Below are 27,227 nucleotides of genomic sequence, written 5' to 3' on the forward strand. Positions count from 1 at the left end.
CCTGACTAAAAGGGCCAAGGATAAAATGGTGCTGCAGATCACCTTAGCTTTCTATAGAAGTGCTGGTAATACTTAATTTGATGATTAAAAAACGTAATTAATTCTCACGCTCTGCAAGACTCTGGTCCGGCCACACCTAGAGTATGCTGTCCAGTTCTGGGCACCAGTCCTCAGGAAGGATGTACTGGAAATGGAGAGAGTACAAAGAAGGAAGCCAATGGCTGCTCTGCTATTGAGCCGAGAACCCCGGGCAGAGAAAGAGCATGTCTTTCCATGGGAAATTCCAGGGATCAGGTAATTAAAACGAGGGGGCTGGGGGGCTGGTCACTGGCAGGTGTTTTTTCACCTTAATGCATAGATGCATTAAGGTGAAAAAACACTAGGGTTTACAACCCTTTTAAGGAGGCATTTGTCTATAGCAGTTTTTCAGCTTTGTGTCAGTATCAATTGCTCCTGGAGTCATAAAAACTAGATGTTAAACCAGGATCCATATACTCTATAGAAAAGACTGTATAGAAACTGGATTTCATTGTTTACTTTAATTGCTGACACTTCCTCTTAACCTTTAGCCAGCCTCCCTGCCCTCATCCTTATAATAAACAAAAAGTGTTCCAACACTAGTTTTCTACAGACAGAGCCCAGGGAATCAATTTGTTAGGCTGTGCCTGATTCACACAGATATGGATATTCGCAAACTTTATGGCTGGGTTCACACTTTTTGGTTCTTTAACACAAAAATGCGTTGATACACTGATGCACAGGTTCCAGCAGTGCAAGCAGCATGTGAACTGAACACAATTAATCTCACCACAAGAGGATTAGGAGGACCCTGCTTGTGAGAGTTTACAATCTACAATGCAACTGAAAAGGTAACTGATACGTACTTAAACATAAAGGGTCTTTTTATGCAGAGTCAAAGATTATTTGCATAGATATGGTATAAAAATATTGATAGGCTTTCCTTTATGGTATTTTAGGAGAAGGAGTAACCCTTAAGAGGCTGGTGTGATTACAGTCCTAAGAGCTGTGCCTGAAGAAAGCCTTAACCACTTGCCTACCTTGTCGCACTTTGAATGACAATTGCGCGGTCATGCTACACTGTACCCAAACACATTTTTTATAATTTTCTTCACACAAATAGAGCTTTCTTTTGGTGGTATTTAATCACAGCTGGGTTTTTTATTTTTTACAAAAAAATGACCAAAAATGTTGGAAAAAAAAGTTTTTTTTACTTTTTTTCTGTCAGTAAATTTTGTAACTAAGTAATTTTTCACCTTCACTGAGGTGGCACTGATGGGCACTGATAGGCTGAACTGGTGGACATCGATGAGGTGGTACTTATGGACACTGATGAGGCGGCACTTATGGGCACTGATGAGGTGGCACTAACGAGGAGGCACTAATATGCCATACTTATGGGCACTGATATGTGGCACTGATATGTGGCACTGATGTGCACTGATAGGCGTCACTGATGGGCACTAATAGGTGGCACTAGTGGGCACTGATAGGCGGCAGTGGCAGGCACTGATAGGCGGCACTGGTGGACACGGATAGCTGGCATGGATAGGCAGTACAGATGGGCACTGATGGGCATTAATGAGTGGCACTGATGTGCGACACTGATAGGCATTGATGGACAGAAGTTATAGACATTGATGGGCAGCACTGATAGACGGCACTGATGGCCAGTACTGACTGGCATGGCTAATAGGCACTGATTTGTGGCACTTGTGGGCAGTGTGGGCACTGATTGCTGCCACTGGTGGGCACTGTATTTTTACACTTTATTTCTATATTGTAATCAGGGCACTGATGATCAGTGCCCTGATTATGTTCCTAGCTGTCCAGCTGTCCCCCTTTGAGGAGATGATGCTGATCGACTCTCCTCTCCTCACACTCTGTCAGTGTGAAGCGAGGAGAGCTGATTTCCAGCATCTCAATGTTTACATATAACCGGCTGTGATTGGATACAGCTGATCACATGGTTAAAGACACGGCTCTTTACACAGATAAGGGCCGCGCTGTGTCCTAGCAACGCGGCGCGGCTGCGATTGCACTGCTGGGTGCCCCTGCGGTGCTCCAAGTGCTGCACCGCCTCGCTGTCATTTGACAGTGGGCGGACGGCAAGCGGTTAAACGAGAAGTACAGACAAAGCTTGTTTGGCTGTACTTCTCCTGTGGATCACAGGAGTGCAATTCGTTCTACACTCCTGTGACCCATTTTCAGCTGACAGCGGGCTGAAGGCCACTGTCAGATGATATCTCAGAGCCAGTCCAGGCTGAAGGCCGCTGTTGGATGACGTCACAGAGCCAGTCCCGGCTGAGGAAAGATCACAACAATATGGTCGAGATCCACCCAGGGGCCTAGAACATCCCCTGACTCATCCTCTTAGCAAGCCTGATCCAGCTGCTCCAGCCTCCTCCACAGCCCAGCGCTCCAGTAAGCAGGGGGGTTGGGGGGGGGGGGGTGCAGAGCAGACAGCGGTGTATTATCAGTCAGTCTCGGTCTTAGAGCTGGTAGGGGACAGATGCAGAATCGGACCAACGTTGCATCTACCTAGATAAGTATAATTCATTAAAAAAAAGTCCACACTTTTCTTTTAGGGAGAGAGGATTAACGCCTGTAGGGTATATGGCTTATATGACCTCCTGGGTTTGGATATTCCATGTGACAGCAAACCAAAAAGGCACAATTGGTGGAAATGTTTCACTGTGTTTGACTGTGTGGTGCACATGCAATTGTGGGAAGATTTCACTGGAGGTGAAATGAGAACACATAGGACTGGTTGATACAGGTTATAAGCGGATTTTGAACCACCTTGATTGCACTTCATTATGTACTATTTGTGATCTATTCAGTGGTGGCCCGTCCATTAGGGGCGCATGGGCGCCACCCCGCATCCATGCATCCAGCTCCCTGATCTACATGCAGGGCGCCGGATACATGGATTACAATGGGGGAGGGTGTTTTTTTTTTAAGCACATGATTAGAGCCAGAGGCTCTAATAGGCTTCAAAAAATGGTGAGCTCGGGTCGCACAGCACTACGCCTGAAGCCCACCCAGTTGTGTGACAATAGCGAATGAATATTCATTATTGTAACACCGATTCTCCTCCTAGCCAATCAGGAAGCGGGTCACCCGATTGGCTGAAAGGAGATCCAATCAGATTGGCTGACAGGAGGAGGAGGGAGGAGATGTTGGGGAACTGAGACAGCAGCAGCCCAGAGAGAAGCCACCCGCCACGAGATGGGGTAAGTGCAGGGCCCTGACTGACTGACCGATGGGGGGGTTCCACCTGTGACCCCCCGCGACCCAGCTGTCCGTGACCCAACCAGGGGGAAGGGGGTGACGTGATCAGTGGATTGTTTGCCCTCCCCCCCAAAAAAAAACACCAGGTGCCATTGGATCTATTACACATGGGTGTTCTCTAGTATTATTTTTGTATACAATATGTGTGGTCACTATTAATATATTTATATTGTCTGTTCACATTTTTATCACTTTATGTCATGAAGTGGGTTCTACTAATTCATTTGTTTGGATGTAGGGCTTGTGTGTTTATGTGCGTTGCGCTTTATTTATCAACGCACATAATTTTTAATTCCTGCTGCTGCTGTTGGCTTACAAATGCCTATTGCCTGATCTATGAATTGAATGGGGTAGACCTTTCAATTATTGTCTCATCCTCCATTCATAGATCCTGTTCCATTCATAGAGGTTGTAGTATCACCTTTTATGAATGGATGAGCTGGGCGGGAAGACATATTCGGACAGTCTTGATGAGTGCTCGTGACAGCTTCTCAGTTCTATTAACCCCCGATGCATTGGAAGATTATGGGGGAATGCGGAGGTTGGGATGGGCATTGGAGGATGGAAATTTCTTCTGAAATAGAAGGAGAAGCAAAAGGGACACTTTACTTTGAAGGTAAGTAATATCTCTTGTGCTTATGTTGTTGTTTTTTTTCATGTAAATTGAGGCTATAATCTAATCATCCCTAATTAACCCCACCTCCTTTTACACTTAGCTATTCATTTCTACTATTTTTTATTTCTACACAGTATTCACACTGGTGCGACTAGTCATGAAACTTTGGACATCAAAGTCGCATGACAAGTCATTCCCCATGTTTTCCAATGATAACCATTAATATATGTGTGACTTAAAGTTTCATCAACTTCAAAGTACTTCATAGACTACAATGTTAACCCTCAAACGTTGCATGAAAGTCATACTTGTATGTTATACAATGCAACAGTTGTCCATTATCAGTGGTCAAAGCCAAAGTTGTATCAAAGTGCAACTTTGGAGTCGTACAAGTGTGAATTTAACTTTTTATTCATTGTTATTTATTTTGTTTTTTTCTTTTGCATTAAAAAAAGCACACATTTGAAAAAAAAAGGCTTTGTTTCATTTGCAATGCTTTGTACCAGAAATATAATTTTAGCGACATTATAAATTGGACAAAATATAGAATAACATTTATACTTTAATACTATTTTTGTTTAAAATAAACAATTGTCAAAGTAGAAAAATAAAACTTTCTTAAAACATTTTTGTCTATAGATTGCATAAAAATAACATACTTTTTGCAAGACAATATCACCAAAAAAAACTCTTGTTTTTCCTGAAAACAAACACAGTGCCTTGAAATAGTATTCATACAACTTGAAATTGTCCACATTTTGCCATGTTACAACCAAAAACGTAAATGTATTTTATTGGGTTTTTATGTGATAAACAAACACAAAGTAGCACATATTTGTGAAGTGGAAGGAAAATGATAAATGGTTGTCAAACTTTTTTTACAAATAAATATGTGAAAAGTGTGGCGTGCATTTGTATTCGGCCCCCACCTGTGTGTAATTTAATCTCAGTATAAATACAGCTGTTCTGTGACGCCCTCGGAGGTTTGTTAGAGAACCTTAGTGAACATACAACATCGCGAAGGCCAAGGAACACATCAGACAGGTCAGGGGTAAAGTTGTGGAGACGTTTAAAGCAGGGTTACAATTAAAAAAATATCCCAAGCTTTGAACATCTTATGGAGCACTGTTCAATCCATCATCCGAAAATGGAAAGAGTATGTCCCAACTGTAAACCTACCAAGACATGGCTGTCCACCTAAACTGACAGGCCGGGCAAGGAGAGCATTAATCAGAGAAGCAGCCGAGAGGCCCATGGTAACTCTGGAGGAGTTGCAGAGATCCACAGCTCAGTCCGGAGAATCTGTCCACAGGACAACTTTTAGTCGTGCACTCCACAAATATGGCCTTTATGGAAGAGTGGCAAGAAGAAAGCCATTGTTGGAAGAAAGCCATATAAGTCCCATTTGTAGTTTGCAAGAAGCCATGTGGGGGACACAGCAAACATTTTGAAAAAGGTGCTCTGGTCAGATGAAACAAAAAATGTACTTTTTAGCCTAAAAGCAAAGCACTATGTGTGGCCAAAAAAAAAATGAACACTGCACGTCACCCTGAACACACCATCTCCACTGTGGAACATAGTTGTGCCAGCATTATGCTGTGGGGATGCTTTTCTTCAGTAGGGACAGGGAAGCTAGTCAGAGTTTGATGGGAAGATGGATGGAGCCAAATACAAGGCAATCTTGGAAAAAAAACCTGGTAAGAGTCTGCAAAAGACTTGAGTCTGGGGTGGAGATTCACCTTCCAGCAGGACAACAACCCTAAACATACAGCCAGAGCTATAATGGAATAGCTTAGATCAAAGCATATTCATGTGTTAGAATTGCCCAGTCAAATTCCAGACCTAAATCCAATTGAAAATCTGTGGCAAGACAATTACTGTTCACAGACACTCTCCATCCAGTCTGACAGAGCTTGAGCTATTTTACAAAGAAGAATGGGCAACAATGTCACTCTCTAGATGTTGAAAACTGGTAGAGACATACCCAAAAAGACTTGCAGCTGTAATTGCAGCAAAAGGTGGTTCTACAAAGTATTGACTCAGGGAGGCTGAATACAAATGCACGCCACACTTTTCCCATATGTATTTGTAAAAAAATTTGAAAACCAGTTATAATTTTCCTTCCACTTCACAATTATGTGCCATTTTTTGTCGGTCTATTCACATAAAAATGATTTAGTCCATAAGGGGTATACAGGTATGAGAGCTGAAGTTGTAAAAATAAAAATAGTAACATTAAACAGACACATTTTTATAACAGTATATTTTTTACCAAGTACCCCCTGGTAAAAGGTTTCATAAAGGTGTCCGTTTATGAAGCAGTGATCAGTGGAGATCCAGAGGATCGCCGCTGATCACAGCCCATAAACAGTTTATAAACCAGAGATAATGGGGGGGAGAAGTGTTTGAACTTGTTCTCCCGCAGATTATCTCCACACACTGAGAATCCTCATAGACTGACACAGTAACGGTCACTTTATGAAGCTGCGATCTCAGCGCTTCACTGGTGATCTGTGTCAGAATTCACACTCCCCGATTCACCAACTCAGAGGTGGAGAACCGGGGAGTGAAGAGAGAATGTGGGGTGATCTGAGGAGGAAAGAGGAAGATAATTAACTTCCTTATGCCTCGTTCAGACCCCCCAACACTGTAACCATGTCCCCCTGTCATATTTATGTGTATACATATATATATACATATATATATATATAATGTGTATATGTATATATATATATATATAATGTGTGTGTATATACATGTATGTATAATGTCTGTGTGTGTATACATGTATATATTATGTAAGGGGACTTTTTATTTCACTAACATTATGCCGCGTACACACGATCAAACAATCCGGTGGAAAAGTCCGGCAAACTCAAGTCCTCCAAACAATCCCCCCGTGTGTAGCCTCCGGCATACTTTTTTGACCCGAAAGTACGGCGGACTTAGAATGCCGTGTTGCACTCCAATCTTTCCGCCGGACTCGCATTTCGGCGGACAATCCGGCCGTGTGTATGCCAGTCTGCCGTACTTTTGAAATGAGCGGACTTTTCCCGCCCGGAGAAAAGTCTGCTCATTTTGAGCGGGTCTCCAGGTAGGCGGGGCCCGCGAAGGAGACGTCGCTTGCCCCGCCGCCTGGTATGGACATAAAGGGGAACCCCAACGCCAAAAAAAATCGGCGTGGGGTCCCCCCCAAGTCCACAACAGACCCTTGTCCGAGCACGCTACCCCGGCCGGCCAGGAAAGGGGGGGCGAGCGAGCGCCCCCCCTCCTGAGCCGTACCAGGCCGCGTGCCCTCAACATGGGGGTGCCTTGGGGAAGGGGGGGCCTCGCGGCCCCCCCACCCCAAAAGCACCTTGTCCCCATGTTGATGAGGACAAGGACCTCTTCCCGACAACCCTGGCCATTGGTTGTCGGGGTCTGCGGACGGGGGGCTTATTAGAATCCGGGAGCCCCCTTTAATAAGGGGGGCCCCGGATACCGGCCCCCCACCCTATGTGAATGAGTATGGGGTACAATGTACCCCTACCCATTCACCTGTAAAATAAAAGTACAAAAAAAACACAACACACGAGATAAAATACTTTATTGCACAGGGGCGGTGTCACATGGCTTTATGTCACATGGGTTGGTCACATGGGTTGATGTCACATGGGTACTGTGACATCGTAAGGGGGCGGGGTCACCATGTGACACCAACCCATGTGACATAAAGCCATGTGACACCGCCCCTTGTCCCTATATAAGTGGCAGCGCAGCGCGTCCCTGGCATTGCGGCCGGAGAGATCGTCGAGTCAACATCTCCTGGAGAAGAAGAAGAAGAAGAAGAAGAAGAACGGAAGGCGGCGGCGGCGGCGGCCGCCTGTAAAAGAGCTAGAAGAAGGCGCGGTGGCCCGGCAGAAGAACCGAAGAGGGGGACAAGACCCCCGAAGTCGGAAGAAGAGGCCGGCGGCGAGGAAGAAAGCCGGACTCCTCCGCTAGCAAAAGAGCTACAAGAAGATAGCGGAGGAGTCCGGCGAGAAGACCCCCGAAGACGGAAGACCCCCGGAGCTGTGCAATAAAGTTTTTTATCTCGTGTGTTGTGTTTTTTTTTGTACTTTTATTTTACAGGTGAATGGGTAGGGGGACATTGTACCCCATACTCATTCACATAGGGTGGGGGGGCCGGTATCCGGGGGCCCCCTTATTAAAGAGGGCTCCCGGATTCCGATAAGCCCCCCGCCCGCAGACCCCGACAACCAATGGCCAGGGTTGTCGGGAAGAGGCCCTTGTCCTCATCAACATGGGGACAAGGTGCTTTGGGGTGGGGGGCCGCAGGGCCCCCCCTTCCCCAAGGCCCCCCCATGTTGAGGGCACGCGGCCTGGTACGGCTCAGGAGGAGGGGGCGCTCGCTCGCCCCTCATTAACATGGGGACAAGGTGCTTTGGGGTGGGGGGGCCGCGGGGCCCCCCCTTCCCCAAGGCACCCCCCATGTTGAGGGCACGCGGCCTGGTACGGCTCAGGAGGGGGGGGCGCTCGCTCGCCCCTCCTTTCCTGGCCGGCCGGGTAGCGTGCTCGGACAAGGGTCTGTTGTGGACTTGGGGGGGACCCCCACGCCGATTTTTTTCGGTGTTGGGGTTCCCCTTTAAGTCCATACCAGGCGGCGGGGCAAGCGACGTCTCCTTCGCGGGCCCCGCCTACCTGGAGACGCGCTCGAAATGAGCGGACTTTCCTCTGCGTCTGTGGGCGAGTCCATTAATTTCAAAAGTAGGGCGGATAGTACGGCGGACTTAGTACGCCGTATTAGTCCGCTCAAAAAGTGCCGTGTGTGGGCAAGTAGCCCGTTCGGAAAGTCCGACGGACAGTCTGGCGGACTTCCCGCCAGACTAAGTACGTCGGACATACCGCTACGTGTGTACGCGGCTTTAATCACACCGTGTGTCAGTGTATTGAGCTGTGATAATTTATCACTGCTTAATAAATTGACATCTCTGTGTATCGGTGAATTTCTAGTACTGTAATCTCCTAAAGTCTCACGAGATTCCAGTATTAGGGGCCGTTCTCCAGTGTTAGAAGCGTTTGTAGATCGCTTCACTCCTCCAAGGGTGAAGCGATCTACTCTGCTTCATAAAGTGGCACACAGAAGAGAAAGATCTCCTATGTGAATGCTTCATAAAAGGAAAACCTTAGTGATGTTTGCAGGTCATGGTTCTCAGGTTCCCCCTACTGGTGACTTCTGACTACTATTACTAAATGAATCATAATGTGCCCACATATCTTCGTCCCTAAAGCCAACAACAACATGGATGTGACCAGACCTAATTTGGTGTGGTCTGCATTCAATACTGTATGAATTAGTGTTGGGCAGTGCACGTTAATTAAAATAACAGAATGCAAATGTGGTTATGATGTGCTTACTGTGAAGCTGGCCTTACTATAATCATACAAATGGGTGCTCCTTTTCCTCTTTGCTTTATGTCTATGCCGTGACATTCAACACTATAAGGACCTGATAAATTCTGCAGGTATCTTGATATACATACATATATATCACCTGCATTCTCAACGTTGTTAGGTATTTTAAGCTATTTGGGCTCTTAGCAAATTTAAAGTGAACATCTCAAAGTTACATTTTCTCAGCATGTTCCACCCATCTCATGACTATTTTCAGTTTATTGGTACACTCCTTCTGTTGGCAGTCCAAAGCCATACAATATTTAGGGAAGGAGACCCTCTCCAATCTGAGAATTCTATTTAACCTCAGCTGGGGGGTACCAGCTATGAAGATCTCGGACTTAGCCAGTTGGGGTAACTCGTCCTGTTTTTGTCAAATCATTGTTCTAAAAATATCCATGTGCAAGGAAAATGGTGAAATTACTGCGCTAAACCACAATAGTGTCAGAGAAAAACAGAAAGCAGCTAGCACTCAAAGTCCAAAGGAAATTAAAAATATACAGTGTAGTACTACAAGGAAAAACAATGAACTGTGATGTCCAATGAAATAATAATAAAGAATAAGTGAACTGATATAAAGTCCAATATTCAATGAAGAGGACTAAAAAAAAAATGAAATTTCAAAAGGTATGTCCATCTCGTGCTTGATAGCCAATCTTCAAGCACCAACAATGTGCAAATAACTGTGCAGTTGTGAATATGAAGAAATCCTCTGTAGAAGGAATCTCTTATGCCACGTACACACGGGCGGACTGTATGGCGTACTTAGTCCGTCGAAACACATTTCAGCGGACAGTCCGCTCGTGTGTGGGCTTCAGCGGACTTTTTCAGCGTGCAGTCTGGCGTACTAAGTATTTCGGATTTTTCAAAATTCTGTCCGTCGTACTTTGGTTTCAGCGGACAATCCGCTCGTCAGTATGCTAGTTCGATGGACTAAGAATGGCGCATGCTCAGAAAGGATTTACACGGCGGAAGGGTGCTTTGCTGTGTATTGGACTTCCTATTTCTAGTCCCGTCGTACGTGCTGTACACGTCATCGCGCAAGCTTTCGACGGACTGTTTGTGCATCCGTGTGTGGTCAAGTCCGTTCAGTCGAAAGTATGACGGACTGTCCGTCGGATTGTATGACGGACTAAGTACGCCATACAGTCCGCTCGTGTGTACACGGCATTACTGGATATGGTGGACCTACTTGTGACTCTCCAATGTAGTATAAAACTTCCATTTGTGGCGGAGCGTCTGCCAGTTGTTGATGTATACAAAATGGACTCAATCGGACCGGGATAAAAATATAAAAATATAAAAATAAATGAGTGACTCCATATGGTGTAGTTAAAAAAAAAACGTAAGGTATTTATTTTAAAAATAACAGTACATCAAATTCAATGAGTACAAGTACTGGTGATCACAAGTATATTATTATAAAAATATATAAAAATATATATATATATAAAATATATAAAAATATAAAAAGCAATGTGGGGAGCAAGCGTAGCAAGCCCGATGTGTTTTGTCCTCAAAGACTTCAAATGAAGCATATTATTGCTCCCCCACATTGCTTGCATTTATAAAGAATCAAAAACAACATGTGACAAATAAGGGAGGGAAGGTCCGCCTCCGGTATCTCAACCGGAAGTGATTCCACTCTCATATGATCTCCAACCCCCAATGAGACATCGCCAAACATATCCCCATAGGTGGAGGAGCATAGGAACCAATAGAACCTGTGAAGTCTAACCCGGAAATAATACACAACAGAAGGCGCCAAATTTCGGGAGCTGCCCGTAACAAAGGCTCCGTCAATGCTGCTCTTCTTAGTGTTGGGGGCGTCACAAGGAAAAAGGCGCCAAAAGTCACCACGCGGCTGCAAGCCGTGGCGTTGAGGAGGCTGGATGACGCTAGCCAGCAATCACGACATTGCATATATGTCACATGATAAAATAGAAAAATCATGTGACTCACACGAGCACCCTGTGAACGTGTATGTTCCATGATAGGAACACCCAACCACGTGACCTGCACAGTCACATTGCAGGTCACGCGACAATGGGCCGGATCACATGACCCACATAAACACACCCACTCGTAAGAGCCATGTGTCAAGCGCCAGTCATGTAACGCCTCTGGGGGCATGACGTATAATGTGACCAGTCACATGATTCCCAATGAGTCACATGAGTCCCCAAATGAGCAAATTTACGGTACTCATTGGGAAAAACACATCACAAAGTACAACACACAATCCACCATGGATCTTATGAGCCGCCGGGTGGTCAAGGCGCATATGCGTCCATGTGCAGCGCTCCAAATGGACCGGAGGTGATCCAAACCTCACTGACAAAAGGAGGATGGTCCCAAAAACCAGAAGGGTAACCAGTCGAACCACTCCCACACTCTGATGTATGACCCTGCCTGGAACATTGGGTCAGTCTCATGGTGTGGTTTGTCATGTCCAGGCCCCCTGGTGTCCACAATGTCACAGCGCAGAACAAAGGGTGTCCACAAACAGGTGCACTTGTAAAGACCACCCAGAAGGCCCACAAAAAGAGCTCCCTAATATAGAGGAGTATTGGTTACAAAAATACATCAATGCCATGAATAGGATAACTAAAACCAAAAAAACAAAAGATAATACGGCGCACTCTGAATATGACTAGTAAACAAACTCATATAGTGTTGAATGGGAATAAACATAGAGTATAAATAGTATTAATGACCACAATGGGCTGTTACAGTCAGTAATGTCCATGAAATATAAGGTAAAATAATTTAAATAATTAAAAAGAAACTGTCCATAGGGGGCTGCCAGTTCCGAGTAGAAATGTAAAAAGTGCTCTGAAAAAGACAAATGGAAGAGGAAGGGCACCTTCTAAGTGCAGTAAAATGGTACATTTTAATAAAATTAAAAAAATCAATACACTCACAAAAGTGGTTCATAGGGCATTTTAATAATTTCAGCATCTGAAAGTCACCGTCAGAGAGGAGAGGCCATCAGCTGTAAATCCGGCAGAGGGATAGATGATGTGGATGGTCCCAGCCCCGGAAACACCGCTGGATACGTTGTTTCTGGTGGTCGTGGAGCGCAAACACTAAGCACCATCTATCCCTCTGCCAAATTTACAGCTGATGGCCTCTCCTCTCTGATGCTGAAATTATTACAATGCCCATCTATGAACCACTTTTGTGAGTGTATTGATTTTTAAAATTTTATTAAAATTTACAGTTTTACTGCAAGGCGCTGTTCCTCTTCTATTTGTCTTTATAAATAAAACCAATACAGCTAAAATATAAAAACTGTTTTAAATAAAACTAGGATATAATGTTATACTAGAGGTAGATGAAACATCTAAACAGAATTAAAGGTCAATCAAAATATGAAAATAATTAATCGCAAATAGTGTAGAAATTTGGCAGACTAGAATATAAAATATATATCCAGGGAAGTTCAATTGTTTTAAGCTTGATTGATAAAACAATTTATGTCCCAATCTACATTCAAACCGAATGGTGAGTAGGACCGTAATTCATGGTTCCAATAAGTTTCCAATCAGGATACCACCCATAGGCAAGATTAGTCCCTCCAATGTGGGAAAAATTTGTCTATTATCTGGAATTGGGTACCTGTAGCGTCAGAATTATGATGTTCCAAATAGTGGCGGAGTACGCTGTGATTGGCACGGCCCTTCCGAATACTGGCCAGATATTCATTGGCCCTTATGGAAAAAGTCCTGATGGTACGGCCCACGTATTATTTATTGCATGGACAAGTGAGGAGATAAACTATGAATCTAGTAGCACAGGTGGTAAAGTGCTTTATTTTATAATTACTTAAAGTGGAAGTAGATAAAAAGTATCAGTTTTCCATTTACCCTATATATTATGTAGACATACCTTGCATTTTCGGCAAGGATTTTGAAAAATATATTTACATGCATGTACATTATCCAGTGACGGGACAAGGTCACCCAGTGCCCTGGGCAAAAATGCCAAACTGCACAGTTGTTCGCTTGTCAAAATCACTGCCGCTGTCACTACTCCTGTCAGCCTGTTGTAACAGAAGGAAGGTGCCCTCATCCCTACAGTAAATGCCCCCCTCCCTACAGTAAACCATTGCCCCCCCAGGGCATTCCTGCCCTGACACTATCTAAGCTCTATAAATTACTTTTCATGAGATGGGACAGTCAGAGTGTTTCTAAAGAGGATGCAGAGTGCTCTGAGACACGTATTTGCCATATGCAGCTGTAGGGGTTCATACCAGAAGACACTTATGCTTATGGCTACTGTAAGACTTCTGTGCCAGAGATTTATAGGAACAAAATGGTATTTGCAGTGGTTTTAAATAATTGAGGGTTTATTGCATGCCAGTACTTTTTATAAATGAACTCAGAAGTCAGTCACTGTCTAAAATTAATAGTAAACTGTCTTGCCCAACTCCAGAAATAAATTATTAAATGCTTAGTAACGCTACGGAGTAGAGGAGTTTTACTTACCATATTCCTTGCTCCGAAATTGACTGGAGCAATGGCACTGATGGAATAGAGGCAACTAGGAATGATGCTCTGTTGGACCTGGTAATCTCATACAATGCAGAGATTATTACTAATGTTCATATAAAGGAACATCTGGGTAGCAGTGACCATAACATGATTTAATTTGATATTAGCTGTAAGCAAAAAACACATACGGGAAATATAAAAACACTTAACTTTAAGAGAGCAAATTTTCCAAGGAAGAGGACTGCTTTCCAAGAATTAAACTGGGAGGGAATATTGCCATTAATGAACACAACAAAAATGGGAATTCTTCAAAAAGACTGTATGTGAACTCACTGCAAAATATATTCCCATGGGCAATATGTTTAAAAGGCTAAAAATAAAACCCATGTGGCTCATGGCCAAAGTTAAAAAAGCTAAAAATAATAAGAAAAGGGATTTAAAAAAAAATATAAAAAATGAGGGAACACTATTATCTTTAAATGTTACAAAGAATATAACAGAATATGTAAAAAGGAAATCAAAGAAGCAAAAAATTCAGAACGAACGACAGATTGCAAAAGAGAGTAGGACAAACCCCAAAAAATTCTTTCAATTTATTTATATTAAAAAGGTCAGGTCTGAGCATGTAGACCCTTTACAAAATAATCTAGAGCGGGTGACTGGGGACAAAGAGAAGGCAAATGTAGTAAAATGTATTAAAATGTATTACTTTCTTCAGCTCTGTGTATACAAAGGAGCATGGGGGAGCTCATGTCCATAATGGGGGCGGTATTGACACAGCCCCAAATGATCCACAACGGCTCAAAAGTGATATGGTCCCAAAATATTTAGACAGAATAAAAGGTGGATAAAGCGCCTGAACCAGATGGCATCCACTCATGGCTCCTAAAATAATTGAGCTCTGTCATTTCGAAGCCACTGTATCTAATTTTTATGGACTCATTAATGACTGGAATGGTACCACTGGATTGGTGTAGGGCCAATGCGGTGCCTATATTTGAAAAGGGACCAAAGTCTTAATCAAGTAACCATAGACCTGTTAGTTTAACTTCTATAGCTGAGAAGATAATGGACAGTTTAATTAAAGACCGTATAGATGAGTTCTTGCTGGAAAAAATATTTTAAGCAACAGACAGCATAGGGTAGTGAAAGAAAGTAGTGGTTAATGATTCTTACTCTGAATGGTCTAAGGTTATCAGTGATGTACCCCAAAGTTCAGTGCTAAGACCCTTACTTTTTAATATCTTTATAAATGATATAGGGTCTGGGATTAAAAGTACCATTTCAGTATTTGCAGATAACACTAAACTATGCAGTGGAAGAACTTCCTTACAGGATGTCTCCAACTTACAAGCCAACCTCGATGCACTGTTTAATTGGGTGACTATGTGGCAGTTGAGGTTTAATGTAGATAAATGTAAAGTTATGCCCTTGGGGGCTAAGAATATGAATGCATCATACATACTAGGGGGAGTACAACTGGGGGAATCCATAGTGGAGAAGGATCGGGGGTTTTTGGTAGATCATAAGCTCAATAATAGCATGCAATGCCAAGCTGTGGTTTCCAAAGCAAGCAAAATCCTTTCTTGTATTAAGAGTGGTATGGACTCCAGAGAGAGAGACATCATTTTGCCCCTGTACAAATCATTAGTAAGACCACATCTGGAACATGCAGTTTAGTTTTGGACACCAGATCACAAAAAGGATATCAGGGAACCGGAGAAAGTGACGAGAAGGGCAAGGGCAACTGATAAGAGGCATGGAGGAGCTAAGCTAGGAGGAAAGATTAGAGGAACTGAATTTATTCTCTCTTGAGAAGAGGAGATTAAGGGGGATATGATCAACATGTACAAATATATAAGGGATCCATATAGTGAACTTGTTGTTGAGGTATTCACTTTACGGTCAACACAGAGGACAAGGGGGCACTCTTTATGCCTAGAGGAAAAGAGATTTCATCTCCAAATACGGAGGGTTTCTTCACAGTAAGAGCTGTGAAAATGTGGAATAGACTCCCTCCAGAGGTGTTTCTGGCCAGCTCAGTAGATTGCTTTACGAAAAGCCTGGATTCTTTCCTAAATGTACATAATATCATTGGGTACTGACATTTATAGGTAAAGTTGATCTGGGGAATGTCCAATTGCCTCTCGATTGATCACCTGATTACCCCTGCTATAGCAAATTGGATCATGCTTTGCTGGGGTTTGTCACCTTCCTCAACTGTGGATACAGAATTGTGTATATGGGATTGTATGCTATTATTTTTTATTTATTTTTATGGTTGAACTAGATGGACTTGTGTCTTTTTTCAACCTGACTAACTATGCAACTATGTAAGCAATTCCCTAAGTGATTTGCTAGCTTTTAACTTCAAGCAACTAAAATACTCTTCCAGTTAATTAATCTGGAAAAATACAACCATAACCAAGCAAAAAACCTAGTTTTAACTTTGTCACATTGCTAGTAGTGCTCATCTGCAGAGCTTCGTCCTCTTTTTTTATCTTTCCTCATCTGTTCCCCTCCACTGTTCATAAGGGTTTTTTTTGGTCTATTTTCCTTTTTTTTTATGAAAACACTTCTGAGCCTCCCCCCTCCCGCCCCCATGCATATCATAGGCTAGTCAAATTATGTGCACTTTACCCACTCCTGGGATATGCAAGTAACAGGGGAGTATGGCAGGCCTAGCGGTGAGTCATTGGGAGAGCCTCCGGCTGAACCTGGAATAGCTGGTGGCTTCCTGATAATGTCATGCATGAAGATGGTGTCCTGAAACCAAGCGTGGGGCAGAAGGGAAGAGGATCTCAGCAGGACAACACTAGAGCTGCTGGCCGGTTGAATATATTAACTGTGTAGGACCCGCAACTAGGTAAGCAGGCATTAAGAAAAAAAAAAAAAAGAGGAATGAAGGTGAAGGTCCTCTTTAAAGTGGTTGTATACTAAATTTTTTAACTTTTACCTACAGGAAAGCCTATAATAAGGCTTACCTGTAGGTAAAAAAAATATCTCCTAAACCTATACGGTTTAGGAGATATTCCCCTCGGTATGCGCCGCTGACTGTAGCGGCGCATGCGCACAAGGGGATTCTTGGCCTGAAAATCCGGCAGTGGCCGGCTGGCCGGAATGAAATCTTTCGTCGCGGGAGTGACGATATCGCGGCTCCGGCCACTCACAGCGCCGGAGCCGCGATACCCGGAAGAAACGCAGAGGGAGCATGTCAGCTCCCTCGGCGTGGATCAGGCCAGATGTTGGGGCCTCGTTCTAAGGTAAGTATTTCATAATAAGCTAGTATGCGGTGCATACTAGCTCATTATGCCTTTTGCTTTGCAGGTGTTAAAAAAAAATAAAATAATTGTGGGTTTACTACCGCTTTAATCAACTGCTTTCAATACATTAAATCGAAAACTGGAGTTTCCTAGAAAACAACTTATTTTATTATTTATTACAGGTACTTATATAGCGCCGTCAATTTACACAGCACTTTACATGCATATTGTACATTCACATCAGCCCTTGCACCCAAGGAGCTTACAATCTAAGGTTACATTGAGTTTTTGTCAATCCAGAGACCCCCTGCAAAAAGTTTATCACTTGCTCCTTTTGGGTGTTAAGATACTGAAATCTTTGCAGTTAGAATTTAGGCACGTTCTCAATACAATACACTCTACATGCAAAGGGCTCATTAGCCCTCTCTTTGCCTCCTCTTGAAAACCTGTGTGCTTCCACGTGTAAATGCATGACCAAAAACCAGGACGATATTTATTATTTTTTGGAGAGGAGTACAGTAAAGCATTTATTTTTAAACTGTTAATAGCTTTTGTGGAGCTAAAGTGCTTGTATACATTTGACAAGGACTTGTCATTGATTATTTTATATAAACAAAACGTGTTTTTCCTAATTAACAAAGGGACTAGTTTTGTGAATATTCATATATAAATAGAAACTGTTTACACTGAGACATAATTGTTGGTTGATATTGAGTGCAGGTGTAGCAATTGCATGGGAGTTCCTGTATGGTATTTTTCTTATGTTAGGCTAAATGGGGAATTAGCATCTCATCATATATTAAATTAACATACATTATATGAGGCACAAAGAACTGTGCAACCACAAGGATCTGCTGTCATTGTGTGCATTACAGTATAAGTACATCTCTGAAACCCTGCAAACTAAAACTACGCTGATACTGCAAATAGTCATTCTGTTGTTGATGATCCCCATATGCTTTTGCAGAGTAGGCTTCTAATGTGTACTATAAGACTATGGGGGTTATTTACGAAAGGCAAATCCACTTTGCACTGCAATGCACTTGAAAGTGCACTTGGAAGTACAGTCGCTGTTAATCTAATGCCGCGTACACACGACCGGACTTTCCGGCAGGCTAAGTCCGACGGAATCAGTCCGTCGGACAATCCGATCATGTGTGGGCTAATCCGATTGTTTTTTCATTTTAAAAATCCGACGGACCTACAAATAGAACATCTGTCCGACGGACTCAATTCCTATCGGGAAAACCGTTTGTCTGTATGCTGGTCCGACGGACCAAATACGACGCAGGGAAAGCTATTGGCTACTAGCTATTGAACTTCCTTTTTTAGTCCCGTCTTACGTCATCACATTCAAAATGACTTAGTCTGTTTGTGTGTGGCCAACTCCGTTTGCTCGGAAGTCCATCGGAACGCAGGTGACCCCACAATAGGGGTAAAACTTTTCCGCGAAAGGGAATTTAATAAGACTTGTGGCCACTCATTAAAATTAGAAGAAAAGAGGTTTAACCTTAAACTACGTAGAGGGTTCTTTACTGTAAGAGCGGCAAGGATGTGGAATTCCTTTCCACAGGCGGTGGTCTCAGCGGGGGCATTGATAGTTTCAAGAAACTATTAGATAAGCACCTGAATGACTGCAACATACAGGGATATACAATGTATTACTGACATATAATCACACACATAGGTTGGACTTGATGGACTTGTGTCTTTTTTTAACCTCACCTACTATGTAATACTATGTAAAAACTCAGCTGAAAAGTCAGTCAGGAAGACCAGTTGTGTGTACGCGGCATAAGGGGTAGATCTGAAATGAGTGGAAGCTCTGCTGATTTTATCATCCAATTATGTGCAAGCTAAAATGCTGTTTTTTATTTTCCTTGCATGTCCCCCTTGGATCTACAGCGACTGCACTTCCAAGTGCACTTGCAGTGCAAAGTGTATTTGCCTTTAGTAAATAAACCCATTTGTCTCCTGAAAGCTTACTAGATTTCTAAACATATTTAGCCATTTATTGATCATTTCTGAGATAAGCCTGTTCTTTAGGTGCAGAGCTCTCTTAAATCATTAACCGAATAAAAAAATTGGCATTAGCTAATGTAATCCACAGCAATCAGATTTATACTTTCATGTTCGTATTTACAGAGCTTTACCTTGTACACAGCAAGTATTCAGTAATGTATGAACTGAAGCAAAGTGTGCAGCGACCTCTAATGTTCACATAGTATATTGCAAGTAATCACATTTTATCACATTAATTTTGTTTCTGTTTAGCCTGGTACATACTTTGAGAATTTACGGATGTAGGATCATTTTTTTTTTTTTGCATGCTAGTCTCATATCAAAAATGTTTAGATTACAAAAGAATAGAACTTCGGAAGTGATATAATGTATTGTATTGTAATGTATTCTTTCGTTCCCCAGCATGCACGGTCTTGGTCACACAATTTTTTTAATAAAAATACTATACTAACTACACAAAAGAAAAAATTCTGTGCTTGTCCCTTCGGATAGTTTCACATGAACTATTGTGATCTGTTATCGAAAGCTGTGTACTAATGTATAGATTATTGGACAATCGCTTCAAATGCATTTTTTTTGTCTGATATTCTCATCGTGTGTATGGGCCTTTTGGATGATACAGTCACTGATGATCACGAGCAGCATTCACAGTATGTGACAATACAGATGTAAAACATGACCAAATAATTATGGAAAACCTGAAACTATACAATACTACGTACAGCAACAAAAATGCCATCATGCTAACTTATGTGCAAGAAATAAATTAGGGAATATCTGCAGCATAGGCCAACATTACAATTTATGTAAACAGTAAAAAAAAAAGTCTTAGTGTTGCATATAAACATTTGTTGAAGTCAGCAGCATAAAACAGTCATAAGTCTGTCATCTGATCATGCACAAGGCCTCTCTTTATACAATGAACCATTTATTACTATCAGTTTTCCTTTTCACAGGAGATGTCATGTGTGTGCAGAAAAGGCTATGCTAAATCATGCACAAGAGAAGTGACCCTGTTATCACTTCTGTTAGGCTTGTTTTTCTTTTTGCTTGGAAGAAATTGAGTTATCCATACCAGAACAACTGATTCTACTTTGTATTAGATCAGGGATCTCAAACTGTTGTGGAACTACAAGTCTCACCATGCCTCTGCCTGAGGGAGTCATGCCTGTAACTGTTAGCCTTGCAGTGACTCATGGGACTTATAGGTTCACAACAACAGTAGTTAAACTTTAGATTTTTAGAATTAGCCAAATAACTTCATTGTAAAGAGTGTTCCTATAATAGGTCACATCTTTGGATGCCTATGTGTAACACTGGTGTAGCAAGGGGTATCTTCAGAAAACAGTTAACCCCTTGAGGCAACCCCCTGAACTGTACCAGGCCACATGCCCTCAACATTGTGAGCATGCTTTGGGGGTCTGTGACCACTCAAAGCACCATGTCCCCATGTTGATGGGGACAAGGGCCTCATCCCCACAACCCTGGCCGGTGGTTGTGGGGGTCTGCGGGCAGGGGGCTTATCAGAATCACACTTCTATTTAGTTCAGGGCAGTCTGAGATCTGTCACTTGAACATCTGGCCCCCTGCCTGTGTTAATCTTTGCTTGTGTTCCCCAAGTTACTGCTACAGGGTCTCAAACTCTCTACTCACCTGGGGCACCACCAGTGGGTGTGTAGATCATCGCCCACACTAGTCACCCCCTTGGGAACACGGCAGAATCCAGCCTGGCAGAACCAGATTAACAGTGCTCTGCAGAGCCCTACACTCTTCACTGGTGACTCTTCCCACCACACACAGGTTTTTTCATCAAGAGACATCCTCCAGTAATTTAACAAATGTCCAGATAGGGTTATCAGTTTTATATGTAGCACTGACCCCCGAAGGAGCAGCTGTTTTTTCTGGTCTTACCGTTTACCTTCTCCACCTTGTTGTTCTTGTCTAGGGGTTCCCGAGGTTGATGGCCCAATAACTGCAGAGACCAACACTTGAATCCCTTTTAGGAATTTTTATTTGCATCAAACTTTAAACAAAAAAACACAGTCTCTCAGTTGGGAATAGAGGGTATGGGTAGGAAAGCTCAGACACTTTGGAATACTGCTGACACTTAAAGAGGGATTTCACTGTAAAAAAATATATTAAAAGCCAGCAGCTACAAATACTGCAGCTGTTGCCTTTTAATAAATGGACACGGCCCAACCAGTTATTAGGTTTAGAGGGCAATCACTTTTTCACACAGGGCCATGATGGTTTGGATTTTTTTCACCTTTAATAATAAACACCTTCATTTACAAATTGCATTTTGTGTTTACTTGTGTTGTCCTTGACTATTGTTTAAATTGGTTTGATGTTCCGAAACACTTAAGTGTGACAAACATGCAAAGGAACAGGAAATGAGGAAGGGGGCAAACACTTTTTCACACCACTGTACTAAGCTCATATTCACTCCATAGTAAATTGGGAACATTAAAAGGGGAATGTGACATGTTACTGATAAAATTACCAAATGTTTTTTTTAAAGGAATCTGATCAGATGCAAATTTTTAGAGTCTGACTTTAAGACTATTTTGGGTGTTGTTGCATATCCTTACATTGTTGGCGTTAAAGTGTGTTTTTTTCTGATAACAGCAAATGTGCTATATTTGTGCAAATTGTGTTAATAGTGTTTAAGCTGTATTAACAATGATTTATTTGAAATATTGATTTTGACAGGGTTGAGAATATTATAATTAAGAAATCCAGAATTCGAAAGTAAATAAAAGGGAAGTTGTATAATCCAGGCGCTACGCCAGAGGATTTGTGGTTAGTAAAGAAAAAGAGAAGTAACTGTGTTGTGTAATTCTGGACACTAGAGAGAAAAATATTAAGGTTTGAAGGTGTTATGAATGAAATTAAGAAAGAATGGAATGGCCAGATGAATGTGGGATGAGAGAGAGTTGTTGTATGTGTGTCTGGAATTTGCACAACAAGGTGTCTTATATTGTGTTTAGGCCCATGTTATGCTTTCCCTAAAAGTTTGGGGTTAAATCAAATTAAAAGAATTGATAAAGGGATTTTGGTAAAGGAAGGGTGAAAATTTGAAAAAATGTTTGAGTCCATTAAATGACTGTAATCAAGATACATTGCTGCGTATATTGAGTCCATGGGGTACTAAAATGTGATGGGAAGGATTTATTTGAAATAAGCAATCATAATGACTATTCTGGATATCTACCTTCTGAATTACCAGGGTGTCAGTCATAGAGTGTTGGTGATGAAATGTTTATCCATCAATGTTTTGTTTGTTGCTGATGATCAGACATATTTGCAAAGTTGGGAGACTTCTGAGTCAGAATATGTGTTTGGGTAAAATGTTCTGTCCTAAGTCCCTTGGGTCCACTTGGATCCCGGGAATAGAAGAAACTAAAGAGGTTTAAGTTTTGTTGAAGTTCTGCTATGATACTGGATTTGGAAAAATGTTTAGTTAGATATATTGAAGCTATATAATGAAAACCCTTGCTGAGAAACATTTTCATTCCTGCATGTTTTACTTATGTTTAAGTCAATTAAGAATATTATTTTTAATATCTCCAATGGTTAAGGCCTGAATTGATCTGGTAGATTCTGTGACTACTCATGTCAGATGAGGAGTATCTGCCCCAGCCAGCCTGCATTCACCCACAGCCCTATTCACATGAAGAAATGCCCACCCCAGTCATACCCTACACCCCATCCATACCCTGCCCTATATCCTATTCTAATGAAGTGGTGACTGCAGCTTTAACATGGAAATCTTTGTTGTTCATCTTTGTTGTTCAAATACCATAGGAGGTGCTCAGGTGACTAAAGGCGGACTCCGGCTAGAAACTGTTCCTGCGAATGATACCTCAAGGGGGAGCCACATGACGCAAACCTGGGGTACAAAATTCCTGTGAGCACCACATGAAAAAGATCCAGATGTGCCAGCCGAAAGTCCCCGGTCTCGTCCAACGCATCAGTTCCAGTCTGTCTGTGGATATCAAGTTCTGTCCTTACAAAGAGGCAGTGTTTTGGGGTAGAGAATTCATGTCTGTACATATGAGTGATCACAGAATTGAACTGAAAGGTTTTGGAAAAAGTTGAGCAGAATGAGAGTTATAATGTGGACATTTCCTTTTCCTTCCTTTTCTGCAAATCTAATGGACATTCAGAAGCCATCCAAGAGACTTTTCTTTTTGAGTGTTTTCTTTGGGACTATTTTCATTTGGCCTAAAGGCTATCATGCCCCTCCCACTTGTTTCTATGGACTGTCACGCCCCTTCCTCTCTTTTGCATTCCATGGACAATTGCTATGCAGCTGAGATTACATGTTTGTTGTTTCCTATTTTTGCATGCTTAGAAGGTGATCCGGGTGAGGGTCAGGGGGTAATATTGGGATTGTTGTTGTAGTGTGTCCAGTACATGCTCGACCATTTCAGTGTATACTGTTTGAAGGGATGCTGGCATAGGCACTGTATTGTATATGTATTGGTTCACATGTCATCTACCAGCCTCTGTGTTCTGGGGGGAGCCTTAAGGTTATATGTGGCCTACCGGATAAAATCACTAGTAACACACTGATTGGACATAGAGGGGATGTTCATTCAGAGTCTACAGGAACTCCACAGTGCTTGACACCTTAGATTGTGCCCTACATCACACTTCATGCATGCCTCTGGCCCCCATACTGAGATGGCCAAGCTACTTTCACAGCTTGCTTTTGCAGGATTCTCTGAGGGTGCCCAACAGGTCCTTAAGCAGACAGCCACTGGCCTTGGACAACAGCACGTACATTTGTAAAAGACATCACTTTTATCACAGGTTTTAATAAACAGTACAAATACGTTGAGAAAATTTTTAAAACGTATTGGCCTATTTTATAAAAAGACCCCACTTTGAGAGAAATGTTACCAAATAGACCCAAGTTCATCTATTGCAGAGCCCCTGGACTTAGAACTAAATTGGTTAAAAATATACCTGATCCCCCAGTCGACCCAAAACCACCATGTTTGATTTTAAAGGTTTTTACACGTGCGGGAGGTGTCTACCTTGCAGGAACACCCTGACTGCACCCAGGAAACGCACACATTTTAAATCCAATCAGACCCACAAGGAATACCCCATAAAAAGTTTCATCACTTTTAATATCAGGCATGTTACCTACGTGTGGAATGTAAGTGTAGGTTTCAATATGTGGGTCGTAACTCCCGGACTCTAGCTATACACGTTGGAGAACATATTGCAAATATACACAATGGTTTCCCGAAACATAGCGTATCGAACCATTTTCTTTCATCCCATGGTCGGGGCCCCTCATCCCTGTCTTTCTACGCTATTGATCACGTGGACAGGCATTGGAGAGGTTCAAATATGATAAAACACATTTCCCAGAATGAATCTAGGTGGATTTTTGAGCTCCAGACTCTTACCCCGTAGGGGTTAAACATTGAGCTGGACTTCAATTGTTTTATTACTAATTATTAGACCCTAGTCCCTAAATTGGAGGTTTGCCCCCTTTTTTTCTGGTATTTCTAGTTTTTGGAAGTAAATAATTTAAAATTTTTACATATTTTTATATATTTTTTTTATCGCCATTATCCCTGACTAACATATTTTGGTTAGTTACCATCCATGGCCAGTAGGGGGTCACTTAGTAGGCTGTAATACAGGAATGACTGTTTCACATCCTTGCCTTCTATTGGAATAATGTGCACAGATCATCAGTCTAGATTTTCACCACCAGATGTCGCCACACTTTTCCCATGGTTGAATATGTACTGTCTATATGGGGATTTTTGCCATTACATTTAAACTTTTTTCATTTTGAATTTTTTATCGTTTTAATGTATTTTATGATTGCACATTATTAAAATCCATTTTAATTATACTAACAATGCTAAATGGGCATTTTCATTCCTGCATGTTTTACTTATGTTTAAGTCAATTAAGAATATTATTTTTAATATCTCCAATGGTTAAGGCCTGAATTGATCTGGTAGATTCTGTGACTACTCATGTCAGATGAGGAGTATCTGCCCCAGCCAGCCTGCATTCACCCACAGCCCTATTCACATGAAGAAATGCCCACCCCAGTCATACCCTACACCCCATCCATACCCTGCCCTATATCCTATTCTAATGAAGTGGTGACTGCAGCTTTAACATGGAAATCTTTGTTGTTCATCTTTGTTGTTCAAATACCATAGGAGGTGCTCAGGTGACTAAAGGCGGACTCCGGCTAGAAACTGTTCCTGCGAATGATACCTCAAGGGGGAGCCACATGACGCAAACCTGGGGTACAAAATTCCTGTGAGCACCACATGAAAAAGATCCAGATGTGCCAGCCGAAAGTCCCCGGTCTCGTCCAACGCATCAGTTCCAGTCTGTCTGTGGATATCAAGTTCTGTCCTTACAAAGAGGCAGTGTTTTGGGGTAGAGAATTCATGTCTGTACATATGAGTGATCACAGAATTGAACTGAAAGGTTTTGGAAAAAGTTGAGCAGAATGAGAGTTATAATGTGGACATTTCCTTTTCCTTCCTTTTCTGCAAATCTAATGGACATTCAGAAGCCATCCAAGAGACTTTTCTTTTTGAGTGTTTTCTTTGGGACTATTTTCATTTGGCCTAAAGGCTATCATGCCCCTCCCACTTGTTTCTATGGACTGTCACGCCCCTTCCTCTCTTTTGCATTCCATGGACAATTGCTATGCAGCTGAGATTACATGTTTGTTGTTTCCTATTTTTGCATGCTTAGAAGGTGATCCGGGTGAGGGTCAGGGGGTAATATTGGGATTGTTGTTGTAGTGTGTCCAGTACATGCTCGACCATTTCAGTGTATACTGTTTGAAGGGATGCTGGCATAGGCACTGTATTGTATATGTATTGGTTCACATGTCATCTACCAGCCTCTGTGTTCTGGGGGGAGCCTTAAGGTTATATGTGGCCTACCGGATAAAATCACTAGTAACACACTGATTGGACATAGAGGGGATGTTCATTCAGAGTCTACAGGAACTCCACAGTGCTTGACACCTTAGATTGTGCCCTACATCACACTTCATGCATGCCTCTGGCCCCCATACTGAGATGGCCAAGCTACTTTCACAGCTTGCTTTTGCAGGATTCTCTGAGGGTGCCCAACAGGTCCTTAAGCAGACAGCCACTGGCCTTGGACAACAGCACGTACATTTGTTGTGGAAGACCATGCCATCCATGGATTCTGAATGATTCCAGGGGATGGTGTTACTTGGCCTCATTGGTTCTGATAGTGGTTATTCTCAGGGACAGTGAGGAACGTCACTTGCTCAAGGCTAGTGTTCGTCCTGGATGCCCCCTCAAACACCGTTATGCTAGGTCATTGTTTCTGGAAAAGAACATGACCTGGGCATGGTTCCTCTCAGGAGCCTGAGGGGGTATTGACATGATGAAAAAGCAAAATAATTGCTTGGGAGCCCCCTGGGTAACATGGGGGGTTTGGTCTCAATGCTGAATCCTGGATTAATCCTGGATTGGGGATATTGCAATCTTTGTTGTACTAATTTTGCTTATGGTATTATTTTTATACGCCTGCTTCAGGTTTATTATGTGCATGGTTTCCGAGGTACTTGACCTTCCAACCCAGCTGCAGCTAATAGAATATATCTTAACTTTTACTATGGCCCCCGGGATGAGTATGTCGCAGTGAGAAGAAGTAAGTCATGTTCGTGGTTTGTCATGACTTAGAGGGGATTGTAGTAATATGGCTGAACCAGAGTGACTCCATCTTTGTAAGTTCATATGGGATTGTGCTTAGATTCTGTATCTGCAGACTGTAGCAGTTTTTCTGTAAACATGCACATAAGGAAATGTAGCTTGCATAGGCAGTCTCATTCTATGCTGTCTAAATAAAGAAATTGTGTCACAATATGTCTGGGCCACATATTCCATGACTGTGATTCAGAAGCAGATGACATGAGTAATGATATGTAATGATATGTAATGAACGCCTCTGTATTAACCACACCCATGTTCTATGCAATGATTGGTTGATAAGGGTGCATATAACATGCAGCCCCTCCCACAATAAATTAGACAACTGCTGAAACTG

The 27,227-nt window shown here is 42.3% G+C and overlaps 1 long non-coding RNA gene across 1 annotated transcript; it reads left to right on the plus strand.

Moving 5' to 3' along the window:
* Positions 1 to 645: 645 nt before the first annotated feature.
* On the plus strand, positions 646 to 27,227 carry LOC143973929 (uncharacterized). Its single transcript, XR_013272137.1, has 3 exons — positions 646 to 869; positions 3,701 to 3,928; positions 22,950 to 27,227. It is a non-coding gene; the product is annotated as an uncharacterized LOC143973929 (long non-coding RNA).

This window comes from Lithobates pipiens, unplaced genomic scaffold (assembly GCF_037356315.1).
Source record: "Lithobates pipiens isolate NorthernLeopardFrog02 unplaced genomic scaffold, aLitPip1_a1.2 Scaffold_13, whole genome shotgun sequence".
Taxonomy (NCBI): domain Eukaryota; kingdom Metazoa; phylum Chordata; class Amphibia; order Anura; family Ranidae; genus Lithobates; species Lithobates pipiens.